Genomic DNA, 19,761 nt, shown 5'->3' on the forward strand with positions numbered 1-19,761 from the left:
ATAAACCACTGCTGTTGAGTCGATTCCAACTCGTAGTGACCCAATACAACAGAGTAGAGCTGCCTCATAGGGTTTCCAAGGAGCAGCTGGTGATTTCGAACTGCCAACCTTTTGGTTAGCAGCCAAATGCTTAACCACTGTGCCACCAGTGGCACATATCAGAGGGAAGACAAAATTTCTTTAAAGTTAGGAAATAATGGCTATGGGTTGCATTTTTTATCAGCCTCTTGTTTTACTGAATCTGTATTGAAAGGCTCAGAGCCTTCATGTTTTGAGACAAGGTAAACCAATGGAGTTCTTTCTTGTTTCTAATTTTTGGTGCCTTTAATGAATGGAATCAAGGCTGACTCTCTCTTAAAAAGTCTCTTTCTCTCCTACATTTTCTATTACATGAAGAAGAAATGAGAGAGAGAAGGTGGCTATACAGGAGGAAATAAGCTCTCATCATTTGAAGTGACTGTTTTTTCACAAGCTCTGTGGGGAATTCTGAGCATTAGCTTCAAAAAAGCCATTCCTTATGCCAAAGCTGCTTTTAGAGTTGGCTTGTTGGGACCCTTTGTGTGAGCGCCAGCACTGATAATGGGAAATGTTGATTCCTGAAATGAAGGAAGAATGAAGTAATGGCTTAAAATCAGACTATATCTATTCAAAAAATTTTAAAGCATGAGAATCTTTTCTCTCATTCTGCTGTTAAAGGGGATTCTGATTTTGTCCCTTTCAATATTTTCCCCTTCCCTGTTATTCTAGACTGGCTTGTTGTATCTTGATGATGTAAAATTGGAGGAAATTGGGAGGACAAGAAGGAAAAAACGGACCTGCTCCAGAGCTGGGTGGCAAATATTTTTGAGAAGTTTTGACATGTGAGCCACAGAAGAAGTTGTGTGTGAAGGAAGAGGAGGGGAAAGAAAAATGCAGATTTAAAATAAAGTACTTCTGAGCTCAGTATATCCTACTCATGATGTTTGAGAATGCAAGTAAAGAGCTTGAGTTATTTTTAAGTTTTTATTATTTTTTGTTTCTGGACTGTAGTTGTTTGAATGCAATAACAGTCTAAGACTAATCCTCAGGAGTTGTGCTATGATAAGGTTTACACTTGTCTTTCTCATTTTGATAAACTAATTTCTGGTCCCTCATAAAACACCACAAGGTACCTGGCTGGTGCAAATGGTTTGCACTTGACTACTAACCTAAAAGCTGGCAGTTTGAACCTACCTAGCAGTGCTGTGGAAGAAAGGCTTGGTGACCTGCTTCCATAAATATTACAGCCAAGAAAACCCTATGGAGCAGTTCTGCTCTATAACATATGAGGTTGCCAGGAGTAGGAACTGACTCAACAGCATGGGTTTGTTTTGTTTTGTTTTATAGAACACCTTCTTAGGTCCATCATGGAGAACAGCGTACATCTCACATGTCAACTCTGATTGAGTGATGTAGCTTCTGTAATTCTATGTTGAAAAGGATTAAGATATGTCATGTGGGAAAGAATAGTAGCATCACTAGGAGGCTGCAAAGGGTGTAGACTGCACTAGGTGACACTGTTAGAGGGAGTGACACCAAAATGACTGTCTCTAAAAAGTCTCTGTTATTAGTTGTAACAACAAAAACATTTTTCATAAGCTTAGCTTACATGTAGTAATAGATCTACAAGACTAAAACGCTATGCTGATTTACTTTTTGAACCTTCTGATGCACTCCTGTCAGAGCTGTCCTTATTACCCAATTACAATGATGCTTCGAATTACAAGGTTTTGTCTGCACGTGCTACAAGTATGACGCTGTTGTTTTCATTGCTGCTAGTGTTTCTATAGTTGCTAATTTTGTCAAAATTTCTGGCGTTTTAGCTACTATCTTGTGGTAATTAGTATTTGTGAACCTATATCAATAATTTTTTTTGAGAATGAAGTAGTAATTAAAGGAAAAGGAGTGATGTATGGGAATTATGATTTATGAGTAACGTTAGTACAAAAAACATTATTAAGGATTCTGTATAGTCCGGTATGAGAGGAGTTCCATGCGGGAGAGGGGTGACACCATGAGTTACCACACTGGGTGACACCAACCCTAGTGACACCACTGGGAAAAAACACCCTGATTGATTAAAGATGTCTGCCCTGGGTGTGAGATGCTAGTGGGTGGCTCATATGCTGTGACTTTGCCATAGACTTTGGGAGCATTCCTCTTGACTTTTTGTGATACGCAGCAAATGTGAGAGAGAAGAAAACTATGATATACAAACTGTAGAACCCTGATGTTTGCAGCTGCTCTTTGTTTTCAGAACTAAGTGGCAGAATGATTTCAGTTTTTATAGAGTAAAAGGGAGTGAGTTAATTAACATAGCAAATGTTTTAACGGAGGGAATCTAATCTAGGACGGGGCTCTGGGAAAAGCACTGACCGGGATTTCACTCCTCTGTTGGACCTATAGACTAACTGGGTTCAAAAAGTCAGGCACTTCAACTTGTGAATTATTAACTACATCCACTGCCTGGAATCCCTACAGCAATAGTTCTTAGCCCCTTTTGCCTTAAGTCGTCTCATCATTTTATTAAAGAGTTCGGCTCTTTATGAAGATAACTTTTCTGAGAAGACTATTTCTATAGTTATAGGAATTTGGTTTGTTAAAAATAGCTTCCATTTCTGGGCTAAGTGTTTTGCATACGTTAGCTTAGCAAATACTCATGAAAATCTTGTGAGATCAATATTATTATCTCCATTTCACAGTGAAACAGCTGATGCTCAGAGAGGTTAACTAACCAACCAGGGACACATTTAGTATATGAAGAACTCATTATTGTGTATTGCAGAGTTTGGGCTAATTCATTTACTTGATTGTTTATTCTTTACAGTACCTCTAAAGGGAAATTTCAGTTGTTTTCTGTACCTAGCCCATGAGACCAGGCCACACCTTGCATAGATGACAAAAATCCTGGGGCTGAATCCAGCTCCACGGAATTTTCAGAGCCAAAGGAGACAGACAGAAAGGGATTGGGAGTCAGGAGGTAATGGGTCAAGTTGTGAATCAGCTTAGGCAGAGGTGGAAATGAAAAACAGATGAGCGTCAGCAGTGAAGAGGTCAAGAGAAGAGGAACAGGACTGTTGTGTCCTCTACTTTGTTTTTTTAATTCGACTAGTGTTTCCTAAGCACTTGCCGTGAGCTAGGCAGCGTGCTAGGCACCAGGAATGCAGTGATGAGCAAACACAGAGTCATTGTTTGCCTTCATGGAGCTGACAGGCTAAAGAGTGGGATGCAATTAATTAAGAAACCTCTCAAATAAATGTAATGAAACTGTGGTGAGTGCTCTGAAAGCAATGGTGCTATGAGAGGGTCCAAGAGAAGTATCTGAAGCCATTAGGACTGAGGGAAGGCTTCTCTGAGGAACAGATGATTTAACTGGGTTCCAAAGGATGAGTTAATGTGGTGAAGAAGAGAGGGAAAAGAATTCCCAATAGAGGGACCAGCAAGTGAACTTCATGTGTGAGGAGAGTGTGAAAGAAGCCAGTGTGGCTAGAGTGGAGAGTGGAAGGGGACCTGGCTGGGGAGGTAGACGGGGGCAAACTATGCATGGTCTGGCGCTGCATTCAGGGTTTTGGTCTTTATCCTGATAACTACGGACAGACATGAAAGACTTTAAACACAAAAATGACATGACCAGGCTTAAATTTCAATAAGATCCCCCTAGCTGTGATGAGAAATAGACTGGTGGGGGATAAGAACAGAAGTAACTAGTTCAGTCTGAAGGCTATTGCAGAACAATCTATGACCAAGAACACTGACTATCTCCCATATTGGGAGACAGCCAAATAACCAGAACTTTGTATACCCTCTCAGCTGGTAACTTTGGGGTAAAGGCACCTGGTTGATCAGAACCAAACCAAAACCAAACCCTTTGCTGTTGAGTTGATTCCAACTCATAGTGATCCTATAGGACAGAATAGAACTGCCCCATAGGATTTCCAAGGAGAGACTGGTGGATTTGAACTGCCAATCTTTTGGTTAGCAGTCAAAAGCTAAACCTACGTAAAGTATAGTGTGTTAGTAAAGAACACTAGCTTTGGACACGCATGTGGGTTGGTGCCTTCTATTGGCATTCACTGGTTGTAATGCTCATTGATGTTTGTTTATAGCCGACATCCAATCTCTCCTTTGTTCTCCTATCCAGTATTGTTTCCTATTCAATATTCCTAATCCAATAGTGTTCAATGCCACTCTGCTTCCATGTGGTCCAATTAGTTTAAAGGTAATCCCATTCCGCTTCCTAAGTAATCAGTTCAGGAATAGGTACGTGTCGTATTTCCAGCCAAGGAGACATGAAGGGAAGTTGGGAAGCATAGAGGTATGACTTCTGAGGAAAGTGTCTGTCTCATAAGAGACTTCCACTGAAGTGACTGTGGATATGATACCTGGAACTGCTGCAGCAATCTTACTATCAGACTGTGGATGGTGGCACTGAGAGATATGAAGAAACTTTGATCTTTAACAACATTTTTAAGCTGTCAGTCAACCAAATCAATCATCCTCGGAGCTCACACTACCTCTAAACTTCCTGTTATGTGAGAAAATAAAGTTTTTAATTTGAATTTAGATTTCTTCTATTTGCAGATGAAAATATTAAAACCAATAAGCCTGTTGTTTGGACTTGGGCAAGCTAATTAACGTCTTAGAGTCACTTCCTTGTCTTTAATGCAGATAACAGTTATACTTGCTGCACTGAAATATTGTCAGGATTGTGTAGGGAAATGACTCTAGTATGCTTTGCTCAGTGCCTAGCCAATAGTTGCTCAATAAGTGTTGTTATTGTCTTAGTCATCTAGTGCTGCTATAACAGAAATACCACAAGTGGATGACTTTAACAAAGAGAAATTTATTCTCTCACAGTCCAGTAGGCTAGCAGTCCGAATTGACGGTGCCAGCTCCAGGGGAAGGCTTTCTCTCTCTGTTGGCTCTGGAGGAAGGTCCTTGTGATGCATCAGTCTTCCCTTGGTCTGGGAGCATCTCAGCGCAGGAACCTCAGGTGTAAAGGACATGCTTCTGGCACTGCTTTCTTGATGGTAAGAGGTTCCCATGTCTCTCTGCTCATTTCTCTCTTTTATATCTCAAAAGAGATTGGTTTAAGACACCATCTAATCTTGTAGATCTCATCAATATAACTGCCACTAATCCATCTCATTACATCATAGTGATAGGATTTACAACACATAGGGAGATCAAGTCAGATGACAAAGCAGTAGACGATACTGGGAATCAAGACTTAGCAAGTTGACAGATATTTTTGGTGGACACAATTCAATCCATGACGGTTATGGAGATGAATAATAATCTTTATTCTTATTTAAGTCAGTAAGAGTGAACTCAATTATATATGGACCCATGTCTGAAGATCATATACTAGCCAACTGTTTGGAAACAAGTAAATTAATAGCTATATTTTCTTTCTTTTTTCTGTTTAGATTTATCTTGATCCTTGGGGTTTTGTAGGGACATGTAAGTTTAGCCCACACCGCCTGGTTATCTTTGTTTTGGCCACCTTAATGATTCATTTCACTACTGTCAATTAGATTGGTTGTGAAGATGATTCAATTTGGTCATTGTCAGAAAACACCATCTACATGGGTACTGGAGCCAGAATCTTTCCTTTGGCTGTGACATCCCTGTCTTGTGTTGAAGGATTTCACAAATATAATAACTACTATGTGGGGATTGTTTTGGCAGTACTTATCACTTACTCTGTCAGGGAAACACTGAATCAATTTTGATATTTCTTGAATGTGCTGATCAATAACCTAGTTCTTCTTTCCCAAAATCCTAATAAGACTTTTGGTCTACTGTCAGCACTTCCCAAGCTAGGCTGATGCTCACAAAATGGATTGAATGATTCAAAGCCAAAACTTGCTTTTCAGCATCAAACCTGAAATACTTGTTTTTCTTTTTTGTCTCTACCTGAATTCACCAGTAATTTCTAGAATTGTGCTTTCCTTTGAATATGTTCCTAAATGGCACACCCATTCAGTGGCTGGGGATAGACAGTAACCCTGTTTGTGATTAGCATACATGTGTTTGTAGGAAGAAAGCTAGCATTTGAGGGCAAGGCGTAGTGCTAGGGGATTTATATGTCAATAGTATTATCTTCATGTAACAGATAAAGAAACCTAAGATCACAGAGACAAAATAACTTGCTCAAGTTACTATTTAGTAAGTGGTAGAGTTGGAGCTTGAATCTAGGCTTGCCTGACTGCAAAGACACTTTACTTGAGAAGCAATATAACATTGTAAGAAGCCACTATGTCTAAAGCATGGACTGCAGCCTAAGTTTAGTTGATGGCTTTGCCACTTACTGATTGTGTGATAGTAGGCCTTGTGCCTCAGTTTTCCCACCTGTAAAATGGAAATAATATTTGTGTATACATCAAAATGTGATTGTGATGATTAAATGGGTAAATATATATATAACACCTTGCATAAAGTGAGTGATACATGTGTTTATTAACTAAAATAAAAATAATGTGCTTACCTTTAGATAAATGTGTCTGTATTGCCCTATTTCCACTTTGCAGTCAATGTTGTTGTGTGTTTTGTAAAGGAAGTACAAATATTTTTGAGCAAGTTACTTATTCATGACAGTAGAGCCAGAATACGACAGGCTGGAATTTGAATGCAAGTTTTAAAAACTATATAGGCAGAGCTTTCCCTACTACATCAGGCACAAAATGGGATACTTTGGGGAGCTACAGAAGAAAAAAAATCCACCAAAGGTACTAACTCTAAGGTTAACATTCAAACAAATATCTTAGACTTTTCAGGGATTATGTGTGAGTAATCAGCGATTTTCTTTGCATATTGAGACTTAAAAATCAAATATGATTTCATATAAAAGCTCGGGTACAATGCATATACATCTATATTCACTAGAGATTTCTCATTCCCTTTTTTGTTTTTTGCCTTAACAAAAGCTTCTCTTACTCATTTTAACACCCTTTTCTTTTGTCGCTACAATAAGAGGTTTTATATGTTTTAAATTGGTCACATAGAAGTTATTCTTTAATGACTGCATCGGTTCTGAATCAGTGTGCTATAAATAAACACAAAAACTGGAATAAATTTTATTATAATTTATTTATTACAATACATATCGCAAAGCACTTCACATAAATTCCCTTCTGTGGGTGTCAAGCAAGGACTAAAGAAATGCTTTTCTCTGCAAGCTGCACCAAAACTGCTTCACAGAATGAGGAAATATTCAGTAAACACAGACAATTAATAACCATGTTCCTCAGAGACTGAAATGGAGCTCCTGTATACTCCCAAAGATTTATGGAAGGTGCCTGTCCTTATATTGTCCTTGAGGGCCTGCCACTGGGCACCCTGACTGGGTGAGAGGGCTTAATTTGGTGAGGTAAGAAACATATAAACTCAAAATTGATTGTGTGTGTGTGTGTGTGCGTACGTGTGTGCACGTGTACATTTGTTATATTTTCCCTGCCTAGAATAAATTCCTCATTTTTCTGGAAATAACACCTCCAGTAGATCTTCCTTTGGTGAACTCAGTCTTCCCACTGTCAGTTTATATGGTTTGGGTGGAGATGATTTACCTTCCTGCTTCTGGGGTGGAATCTGACCCAGACCAGGCCAATCAGAAAATTCCTTCCCCTTGGTCACAATGACTGGTCCAGGGGTGGGCAGTTGACCTGAGACAGGACAATAAGAATTAATTATGGACCTTCTCTAGAAACTGCTGGGAAAGAGAACTCCCTGTTTGTAACACTGGAGCTGCAATGGCCCCCAAGTGGAAACTAACTGCTTTGAATGACGTCAACATAAGGAGATACGACATCATTTGGGCACCTTGATTGAGTCATGCCTGAAGACTCATCTCCAAATTTTCATTAACATGAGGCTGTAAAGAGTACATTCCTTTTTCTTCTTTCTTTTTTTTAGTAGTTTTGGTATTTTTCTTTTTTTCTTAATCCATTTTGAAATGGTTTCTATCACTGTCAATGAAAAGGATCCTCATTAATAAGACTGTGCTATAAAAAGTACTATAATAGTCATAAGAACAAAAGATCTTGTGGCATCCAGGATGGAGTAACTAGGAATGACATTTGAATTGAGATTTGAAGAATATGCAGAATTTTGTAAGAGGAATAAGGTAGGGAAAACCATTTCAGAGAGGAAGAAAACCATGTGCAAAGGGAAGGGCATTTCAAGGGATGAGAGCAGTTTAGTGCTACTGGGGCACAGTGTTGTGGTGGGGAGTGAGGAAAGAGGTAGCTAGGGAGATGGGTTAGAGCCCGATTGTCCAGGGCATTGTACACTGTGCTAAGGATCTTGAGCAATGTGACCCATAGGAGGAATGATGATGCTATTAGATTTGTACGTTAGATTTCCAACTCTGGTGGTAGAACAGGGAATGGATTCAAGGGTGGAGAGCCTGTAGACAGAAAAGCTGATTTGGAGGCTATGGCAACAGTTCAGGAAAGAGATAACATATTCCTTACTGAGGCAGTAAACATATGGCATAATTGCTATCTTTCCCAATCCTGCAACTAAGACGAACATTGCTAATTGACCACTCCCTTTCCCAATTTAACATTCTTAACAGTATTTCAGACAACTATTGCCAATGATTTATCGGTACTGCCACTGATACAGCTATCTAGCCTACTTACTATTCCAGACGGTCCTGTAAGTAGTTGATATGGTTGCTATGAGACTGAAATTCTCTTGGGCTGACTATTTCATTAGGTTCTCTGGGTTGTACTGTAGAGCTAAACCTTTTCTTTTTTGACTTGTAGAAGTAAATGGACGAGTGTTTGCTGAGCAGGAAAAAAATTTGGAGTGAAATCTCAGCCTCTTAGAGAGACTGCAACTTTTCTTCTCTCAATGCAAACAACAGCCCTGGCCCAGCAACCAAAACAAAGTTGATGGACTCCGTGGCGGCCACTGTCTGGCTCAAGCTACTTTTAATGGGATGTGAAGCATGTACATTTCCTTGAGGTCACAGCTTTAAGTCTGACCTGTGGCCATAAGAACCACCATCTGACAGCTCTTTGGCAGCCACTGTGAAATGAGTTATGGATCTCAGGACCATTCCTACTAGCGTGAGTCCACTTCAGCAAAGTTGTTCTGGAATTACTGCCGGTGAGGGAGTGCTAAACTGAAAGGCAAATGAATAAATGGAGACAGAGCTGCTCCATCCACCCATCAAAGAGGTTTTTCCACAGCCACCCTGAGGCCCGCTGGGTTAAAAGCTACACTGAGAGTTTTCATCGGAGGAAGGACAAGCTCTCAGGCAACGGGCTGTGTGTTCCTCTGCTGGCTCAAAGAGATAGATTCCAAAAGCGGGTTTTGAAAGGCTTTGAGTCAAGAGAAGTGGCCTGCTCCCCAGATAGCAGAGAGGAGCTGTATCCCCAGATTCATGAGATAAAGGACCGTTAGATTCACATCAAATTTGCATTTTAATTAAAGAAGAAAAATTTCTCATTTGGACAGAACCAGAGGCTATGCAGAAGGAAGCTGGGTCTTGGATGTGAAGTTTTGAAATTTTCTGAAGGCTTCCCTCATTCAGCTTCTTATTACAGTCTTGTTCTTGCTTGCTTATATGGACAGTGAGAATATGTGATTATTTTTGGGAATCCAATGTTTTACAATAAGGAAAAGTGGGTCTAAATGAGAGGAATGATTGGGGATTTCAAATTTCAAAAGCCTGTCAGTTTCTGTGTTTTCAGAAATTCAGAGAAGAAAACTCGTACACAATGCTGTATATATATAAAAAATTACCATTTATCAAGAAACAGCAATATGCCAACTCTCTCTCCATATGATATCATTTACATTCCTCAACTGTGAGAGGTATGGTTATTTTTTTCATTTTACAAATGAAGTACTTCAGAGCTTAAAAAAGTAACTTACCCACACTATACAACTTGCAAGAGATGAAGCCTAGTTTTAATCACACATCTGTCTGATTTCTAAGTCTGTTCTCTTTTCACTTTACCTGATGGTGTAGAAAATGACTTGAGGTGGAACAGATTGTCTTCAGCTAGGATAAAACGGAATGATGTGTAAGTCCCTAATAATAATGGGTACTGGGCACTCTGCTAACACATTACAGGCATTTTCTCAATTAATCCTCACAACAACACTATGCATTGGGTTTTATTAATTTATTTATTTTTAAATTTTATTTTGTTCTTGTCGTTGAGAATGTACACAGCAAAACATACACCGATTCTACGGTTTCTACATGTACAATTCAGTGACATAGATTACAATCTTCAAGTTGTTCTCATTCTCCTTTTCTGAGTTGTTCCTCCCCCATTAACATAAACTCACTTCCCCCTAAGGTTCCTATCTAATCTTTTGAGTTGCTGTTGTCATTTTGATCCCATATAAATAGATCTTAAAAGAACATAATGCTCAAGGCAGACATTTTTTACTAGTTAAGCCAAACTATTTTTTGGTTTTAAGAAGGTTTCAGGGGATATTTTTGATGTAAGTTTTAAAGATTATCTCAGGGCAATAGTTTTAGGGATTTATCCAGCCCCCTTGGCTCCAGAAAGTCTGGAGTCAGTGAGAATTTGAAATTTTGTTTTACATTTTCTCCCTTTTGATTAGGATTCTTCTATGGAATCTTTGGTCAAAATGTTCAGTAACGGTAGCTGGGCACCATCAAGTTCTTCTGGTCTCATAGCAAAGGAGGCAGTTGTTCATGAAGGCAATTAGCCACACATTCCATATCCTCCTCTTATTCCTGACTCTCCTTGTTTCTCTGTTGCTCCAAGCAATTGTTGTGCATTGGATGACTGCTTGCAAGCTTTTAAGACCTCAGACACTACGGAACGAACAAGGAGGTAAAAGAGAAGTACTAAACACATTATTAGGCCAATTAACTGGGATGTCCAATGAAACCATGACCTCCAAACCAAGGAACCAAACCCCATGAGGTGTTTAGTGTTCGGTTTTACATAAGTAGCCTCAGTAGCTACTCTTCTTTAAAAATCATTCTTGTAAATATATCTATCACACAACTTTTGCCAGTTCAGCTTTTTACAGGTGTACAACTTATTGACAGAAATTACAATAATCAGTTGTGCAACCCAGCCTTGATCAATTCGATTTTTCTGTCACCATTAACCCCCTTTTCTGCCTCCCTTCCACCCTTGGTAACCACTAATAAACTTTTATCTCTATACATTTGCCTGTTCTTGTCTTTTCATACAAGTGAGGTCATACAATATTTGTCCTTTTGTGACTGACCTATTTCGCTCAGCATGTCTTCCAGTCCCATCCATACTGTAGCAAGTATCACGACTTCATTTCTTCTACTGACTGAGTAGTATTCCACATTTTGTTTATCCACTCATCTCTTGCTGGGCATTTAGGTTGTTTCCACCTTTTGGCAATTGCCAATAGTGCTGTAATGAACACTGGTGTACAAGTCTCTGTTTGAGTCTCTGCTTTCAAGTCTTTTGGGTATATACCTAGGAATGGAGTTGCTGGGTGACATGGTTGTTCTATTTTTAGTTTTTTGGGGAACCTCCACACTGTTTTCCCTAAGGGCTGTACCATTTTGCATTCCCACCAGCAAAGGGTAAGAGTTCCAATATCCGCATATCCTCACTAACATATTTTATTTTCTAATTTTTTTAATTTTCTTTTTTAGTCTAACCATCCTAGTGGTAATAAAATGGTATCTCATTGCGGTTTTGATTTGCACCTGTCTGATGGCTAATAATGCTGAGCATCTTTTCATGTGTTTGGTGGCCATTCGAATGTCCTCTTTGGTAAAATGTCTTCAAGTCCTTTGCCTATTTTATGATTGGGTTATTTGTTTTTTTGTTGTTAAGCTGTCGAAGTTTTATATATATTTTGCTTATTAGATTCTGCATTGGGTTTTATTATTTTACAGATGAAGAAACTTAGAAATTCCAGAAACTTTCCCAAGGCCTCTGAGCCAGTAAGTAGTGGAGCTGGGGATAGGATTCAGGCCTGCCATGCTCCAAAACACATACCCTTAACCATTAAAGCCAGTGTGGTAATAGACCAATAGAGGTTTGTGAGATTATTTTAGGGGGCACATAAGCAAATAACCTTTTAAAAGTAGTTATTATTTAAATTAATGTAAGCAAGTGAGACTAATTTTTCATTAGTAGTTGTGATATTTCTATTTTAAAATGAATTTATTTAAATGAAAAAGTGAGTTGATTGAAATAAAATATTATGTAAATACTAGTGAAGATGGCACATGGAAATAGTCAAAAATGGTCAAGGTGGTTCATGAAAAACTGAGGTCCAGGGGTCACCGTGGTGTGCTATGCTGTTTCCTAGTGGTTGCTCAGGTTGCTCTAAGCTGGGGAATGGGGGGAGGGCACACTGTTCACAAACTGCGGTGCTATCCCAGGGTGGGGAGTGTCTGCCCGGATTCAGGAACAGCCCAGCTACCTGGGGAACCTTGAAAGAAAATATGGATCTTTCTGTTAGCTTCTTGCTTTGATCTCCTGAATGTTACATCCTGTGGGCAGGTGAACAAATTTAGCTCCTGTTTTGCTTTTTAAATTCTAACTGAATGTCCAGAGCCAGTTGAAGTTCCTTTTCCTCCATGAAGCTTCCTTCTGAATTCCTACTACATACTGTTGGTACCACAAAATCTCACATTTCACAGTGATAACTTACAGTGTGCTGTTATTGTTTCTCTGTCAGTTGTGACCAGGGTTGGCAGCTCTGACAATTGATAGTGACTATGGAAGTGCTGTGTTGAAAAGAATTTTGAGGTTGCATGTCAGCTTAGTAGTAAAGGACACTATGATCTGCCATGGGGTGGGTTAGGTGACGAGAGGCATGCATGCCTCTTATTGGTCATCCTTGATTTTTGATTCTCCAGCTAGTTTGTAGCTCTTTGAGAAAAAGATCCACGGCTTCTTCACACACTGTGCTTCCCTTTGCATGTAGTACACTCATAGGTGGACTGATTCTGTCTTTCGTCTCCCTTGAAGACGGAATCTGGAATTCCAAGAGAGTCAGAAGCCAGTATACTAAATTTCGCTGTAGATTGCAGGTGTAGAATCTCCACTTCTGGTCTGAAGACAAAGTACCTGCTTCCCAAAGAGTAATTGCCTTTTTCTTTCTTCCTACACTGTAAATCAGCAAGTATTGAAAAATGGGTTTAAGGATGGGGAGAAGAACCGGTGAAAGGAATGGATTAGAAAAGCAATGGATTTAGCCTTTAGTCTAAAATGAGTTTGTACATCTTTTCAGAGATTATTTTCTTCCTGTACACTAATCTGGTCATATTCAATCTTTTTTTTTTTCACCTGACATCTCCCTGTTTTTCTCTATGATTTTTCTCTATACTTGTTGCTAAAGAGCAGTAGGCCAGCAGGCAGGAATGGGTTGGTTCATTGGTCCTCTTTGCTTGAGATTTCATCAGCACAATAGTACAGTGAAGACCAGCAGCTGTCAGAATTCGTTCGCAGTGGGATATTGATCTAGAAAGTGCCTGCATTGGACTGGGAGGTATTAGATTATAACTAGGAAAAATGATCTATAAACAGAATCCTGGTTATTCTTCTAGTTTAGACAATCTTTGACAAAACTATGAAACAGGCATTATGCCAATTCAGGCTCTGCCCATCTCTTCTTTGGCCATACTCTATCTTCTCTTCCCTGCTCCTGAGATGCCCATCACCCTCGGGGTAGAGCTCTTTTTTCTTGGGAAGATACAATCTGTTCTTTATATTATTTCTCCTCTTTTAACCCACTCGGCATCCAGAGACACATTTTTTTCAGTCTTTGCTCTTAGCTTGCTGACCATACACCATTTAGAATAAGTCATTTTCAGCCAACTAATGTATTTTCCCTTCTAAATGGAATTGCCAACCACTAAAACTGCATAATGCCTTGGTTTTGGTGGCTTGCTTGTTTTTAAGGCCATGGAATCTTCTTTGTATTATGAATTTCAGGCAGTGTGACAGACCAGTGGAAGAAGTTAAAGAGGTTTCCATCAAATCATACAGTGACAGAGTCCCTCCTCCTATCTGAATACTGCCAGGCAGTGCATCTTCACCAGCATCTCTAGCACAAGTGGGCTGTCAAATGATAGTCAGCAATATTGTGTAAAATGATCTTTTCCATACCTGAGGTTCATATGGTTAAAGCCACAGCTGCTGGAATGAGTTGAATAGGTCATGCAGTACAGCAGAGAGTTGGATATGACTTGGTGCAGATAAAAGAGAAGAGGCGTAGCATATTGTATTTGGTAGTTCCATTTAGAAAAGAAAATGCAACAACAGCTGGCTGAGAATAACTTATGTTAAATAGCGTATAAGTCCGAAAGCTAAGAGCAAAGACTCTGCCAAAAGATACTGTATGTTTACTTAAACATGAAGAAAAACCAGGCCTTGTATGCATATATGCAAGGCAGAGTTAAGGCAGTGTATTAGTTTTCTCTGACACACATGGAGTCTCCATGAGTTGGAGTCATTAGTTTTCTAAGGCTGTCATAATGAAGTACCACAAAGCAGGTAGCTTATAAGAACAGAAATTTTTTGTCCTATAGTTCTGGAGGTCAGTAGTCTGAATTCAGGGTTTTGGCAGTACCGCATTCTCTGTCTTCTCTGTGTTCATCAGGTAAAATGAAACTACAGAGATCCTTCCTTTTCTGTTCCAGCTTCTGGTGGCTCCAGGAGTTCCTTGGTGTTCCCTGGATTGTAGATACACTTCACAAGGCTGTCTTCCCCTGTGTTTGTCTCTGTGTATCCTCCCCTTTTTATAAGGACACCACTCAGATGGAACTTGGACCCACCCGACTCACTTAGTATGACTTCATGTTAATTTAACTGATAACATCTTCAAAGACCCTATTTCCACATGTCATGGCTTGAATAGTGTCCCCCCCAAAATGTCTGTCAACTTGGCTATGCTATAATTCCCAGTATTGTGTGGTTGTCCACCATTTTGTGATCTGATGTGATTACCCTATGTATTGTAAATCCTAATCTCTGCCTGTAGTTAATGAGGCAAGATTAGGTTACGTTAAAGAGGATTAGAGTGGGATGTAACACCCTTACTCAGATCACAGCCCTGCTCAGATGTAAGGGGAATTTCCCTGGGATGTAGCCTGTATCTCCTTTTACCTTACAAGAGATAAAAGGAGAGAGAGTGAGCAGAGAGATGGGGGACCTTCTACCACCAAGAAAGAAGTGCCAGGAGCAGAGTGTGTCCTTTGGACCCGGGGTCCCTGCTCTGAGAAGCTCCTAGACCAGGGGAAAATTGATGACAAGGACCTTCCCCCAGAACCAGCAGAGAGAGAAAGACTTCCCTGGAAGCTGGCACCTTAAATTTGGACTTCTAGCCTCCTAGACTGTGAGAGAATAAATTTCTGTTTGTTAAAGCCATCCATTTGTGGTATTTCTGTTATAGCAGCACTAGATAACTAAGACACCACACAAGGTCAAGTTCACAGGTACTAGCAGCTAGGACTTCAAAATACCTTTTTTTTTTTTTTTTGGTGTGAGGCAGAATTCAACCCATAATAGACAACAAATGTTTTTACTTAAACACCTGTTGAAAATCACTGTTCTAGAGAGTTTTACATCCTTCTGCATTTCAGAGCCTAGCTTGATGTCCGGCATAAGGAGGGCACTCATGAAATATTCTGTAACGTAAGGAATAAGACTGAGGTTAACCAAAAAAACCCCAAATCCATTGCCGTCGAGTCAATTGCAACTCATAGCAACCCTATAGGACAGGGTAGAACTGCCCCATAGTGTTTTCAAGGCTGCAAATCTTTACGAAAGTGGACTGCCACATCTTTTTCCCACAGAGTAGTTGGTGGTTTTGAATTGCCAATTTTTTGGTAGGCAGCAGAGCACTTACCATTGCACTACCAGAGCTCTTCAGACTGAGGTTTTAAATGGCCAACCTTTTGGTTAACAGCCGTAGCGCTTAACCACTACACCACCAGGGTCTCCAGATTGAGGTTAGCTCCTGCTATTTACCCCCAAGAGGCAGTGGTTCGAACAGAACAAGGGGCTACTGCATGATTTAAAGTCAGGAAAAGTGTGTGGCAGGATTTTGTCCTTTCCCCACACTTATTCAGTCTATATGCTGAGCAAATAATCTGAGAAGCTGGACTATATGAAGAAGAATGGGGCACCAGGATTGGTAGAAGACTCATTAAAACCTGCAATGTGCAAATGACACAGCCTTGCTTGCTGAAAGTGAAGAGGACTTGAAGCACTTACTGATGAAGATCAAAGACCTCAGCTTTCAGTATGGATTACACCTCAACATAAAGAAAACAAAAATTATCACAACTGGACCAATAAACAACATCATGATAAATGGAGAAAAGATGGAATTTGTCAAAGATCTCGTTTTACTTGGATTCACGATAAACGCCCACGGGAGCAGCAGTCAAGAAATCAAATGACACATTGCATCGGGCAAATCTGCTGCAAAAGACCTCTTTAAAATGTTAAAAAGCAAAGACGTCACTTTAAGAACTAAGGTGCACCTGACCCAACCTATGGTGTTTTCAATTGCCTCATATGCATATGAAAGCTGGGCAATGAATACGGAAGACCAAAGAAGAATTGACGACTTTGAATTACGATGTTGGTGAAGAACGTTGAATATACCACGGACTGCCAAAAGAATGAACAAATCTGTCTTGGAAGAAGTACAGCCAAGATGCTTGTTAGAAGCGAGGAAAGTGAGACTTCCTCTCACATACTTTGGACATGTTATCAGAATGGACCAGTCCCTGGAGAAGCACATCATGCTTGGTAAAGCAGAGGGTCAGCGAAGGAAGGAGAGGAAGACCTTTAAAGAGATGGATTGACACAGTGGCTGCAACAATGGGCTCAGGCGTAACAACAATCATGAGGATGGCGCAAGACCAGAAAGTGTTTCGTTCTGTTGTGCATGGGGTCACTATCAGTTGGAACCAACTCGATGGCACTTAACAACAATTCACCTCCATATGCCCAAATATAAGGCAATCCTGAATGTTAGGTGAGCCTGCATTTTCTCCAAAGCAAATAAGATGAAAAAGATTTTTTTTGTCCAATTGAATGTATAAACTTCTGAGGTGATAGATAAAATAGTTACTGCTCTGCATATAATATTTAAGCTATTTAGCTAGTTCACTACACATGTATTTCAGGTGATAATATATTAATTTAGGAATACCACTTTTTTCCACTTTTATATTTTTTGAGACAATTTTATTCAAACTCTTCACATGCATTTTTGATATCGGCATCTTTGACATTGTTTCCTCCTTTTCCTGCTCCTATCCCTTCTGAAGATTCATGTTGTTCAAAGGAAACTTAGGTTATTGCCCAAAAATATTTCATAGTTAACAGTATAACACTAAATTACGCAGAATCTCACTGGCACCAATCGGCCTGATGTTGGCCCTGGCATCCATTAATTCTTTATTTCAAGAGTCCTTTTGGTGGTTTAGAAAATGCTGCTGTTAGCGCTGGAGCCATCAAGCGACAAGTTTTTTCTCAGGCTTCCCCATCAGTAATAGAACATAACAATAAGTTTTCTTCTTAGATTCATTTTACAGCTGCACTCCATCTAGAGATGTCGGATGAGAGGCTAGGGGCTAGGGGGCTGGTGTAGGAGGATCAAAACAGGGAAGAAAGAGATGGTGGTATGGTCCAGCCCTGGGCCGAATTGTGAAGACTTGGATCACAGATCTAGAAGGGGCTGTGGAGATGTAATTCCTTTATGATTTAGAAACGAAATCCACAAAAAGTCTGGGTGAGACTTGTTTTCCAGGGTATGTAATCTCTTTATTTGACTCCAAAACCCATACTTTTAACCACTGCATTATCCTCTAGAAGATTAGAGTATGATTCCTGGTCTTACCCTGTATTAACTATGAATCATTAGGCAAGAGACCTAGACTCTAGGAACCTGAGTTTCATTATCTTCAAAATGGGACAATAATCTGCACGGTAATATTGTAAAGCATAGATGAAATGATGTATGTAAGTGCTCATCACTATGTCTGACACAGTGGCTGAATATACAGCAGCTACTACTATAAGAAATTATTATTATTTTGCATTTTTCAATTCTTTTTCTAGGCGTGAAGTACCCTCCTACTATCCTTTTCTTGTTGTTGTTGTTGTTAGGTGCCGTCAAGTTGGTTCCGACTCATAGCAACACTATGCATGGCAGAACAAAACACTACTCGGTCCTGCGCATCCTCACAATTCTTGTTATGCTTGAGCCCATTGTTGCAGCCACTGTGTCAGTCCATCTCATTGAGGGTGTTCCTCTTTTTCGCTGACCTTCTACTTTACCATGCAAGATGTCCTTTTCCAGTGTCTTAGTCATCTAGTGCTGCTCTAACAGAAATACCACAAGTGGATGGCTTTTACAAAGAGAAATTTGTTCTCTCTTAGTCTAGTAGGCTACAAGTCCAAATTCAGGGTGTCAGCTCCAGGGAAGGCTTTCTTTCTCTGTCGGCCTTCTCATCAATCTTACCCCAGACTAAGAGCTTCTCCGCGCAGGGGCCCCAGGTCCAAAGGATGTGCTCTGCACCTGGCACTGCTTTCTTGGTGATATGAGGTCCCCCAACTCTCTGCTTGAGTCCCTTTCCTTTTATCTCTTGTAAGATGAAAGGTGATGCAGGCCACACCCCAGGGAAACTCCCTTTACATTGGATTAGGGATGTGACCTTAGTAAAGGTGTTACAATCCCACTCTAATCCTCTTTAACATAAAATTACAATCACAAAATAGAGGACAACCACACAGTACTGGGAATCATGGCCCAGCCAAACTGATACACACATTTTTGGGGGGACATAATTCAATCCATAACATCCAGGGACTGATCCCTCCTGATAACATGTCCAAAGTATGTGAGAGGAAGTCGCACTATCCTTGCTTCTAAGGAGCATTCTGGCTGTACTTCTTCCAAGACAGATATGTTCATTCTTTTGGGAGTCCATGGTATATTCAATATTCTTTGCCAACACCACAATTCAAAGGCATCAATTCTTGTTTGGTCTTCCTCGTTCATTGTCCAGCTTTCGAATGCATATGAGGCAATTGAGAACACCATGGCTTGGGTCAGGTGCACCTTAGTCTTCAGGGTGACATCTTTGCTTTTTAACACTTCAAAGAGGTCTTTTGCAGCAGATTTGCCCAGTGCAATGCGTCACTGGATTTCTTGACTGCTGCTTCCATGGGCGTTCATTATGAATCCAAGTGAAATGAAATCCTTGACAACGTCAATCTTTTCTCCATTTATCATGATGTTGCTTATTGGTATCGTTGTGAGGATTTTTATTTTCTTTATGTTGAGGTGTAATCCATACTGAAGGCTGTGGTCTTTGATCTTCATCAGTAAGTGCCTGAAGTCCTCTTCACTTTCAGCAAGCAAGGTTGTATAATCTGCATAACACAGATTGTTAATGAGTCTTCCTCCAGTACTGATTTCCTGTTCTTCTTCGTATAGCCCAGCTTCTCAGATTATTTGCATATAGATTGAATAGGTATGGTGAAAGGATACAACCCTGACACACATCTTTCCTGACTTAAAACCATGCAGGATCCCCTTGTTCTGTTCGAAGACTGCCTCTTGAGCTATGTACAGGTTCCTCATGAGCACAATTAAGTGTTCTGGAATTCCCATTCTTTGCAAAGTTATCCATAATTTGTTATGATCCATACAGTCGAATGCCTTTGCATAGTCAATAAAACACAGGTAAACATCTTTCTGGTATTCTCTGCTTTCAGC

This window comes from Trichechus manatus, unplaced genomic scaffold (assembly GCF_000243295.1).
Source record: "Trichechus manatus latirostris isolate Lorelei unplaced genomic scaffold, TriManLat1.0 scaffold00130, whole genome shotgun sequence".
Classification (NCBI taxonomy): domain Eukaryota; kingdom Metazoa; phylum Chordata; class Mammalia; order Sirenia; family Trichechidae; genus Trichechus; species Trichechus manatus.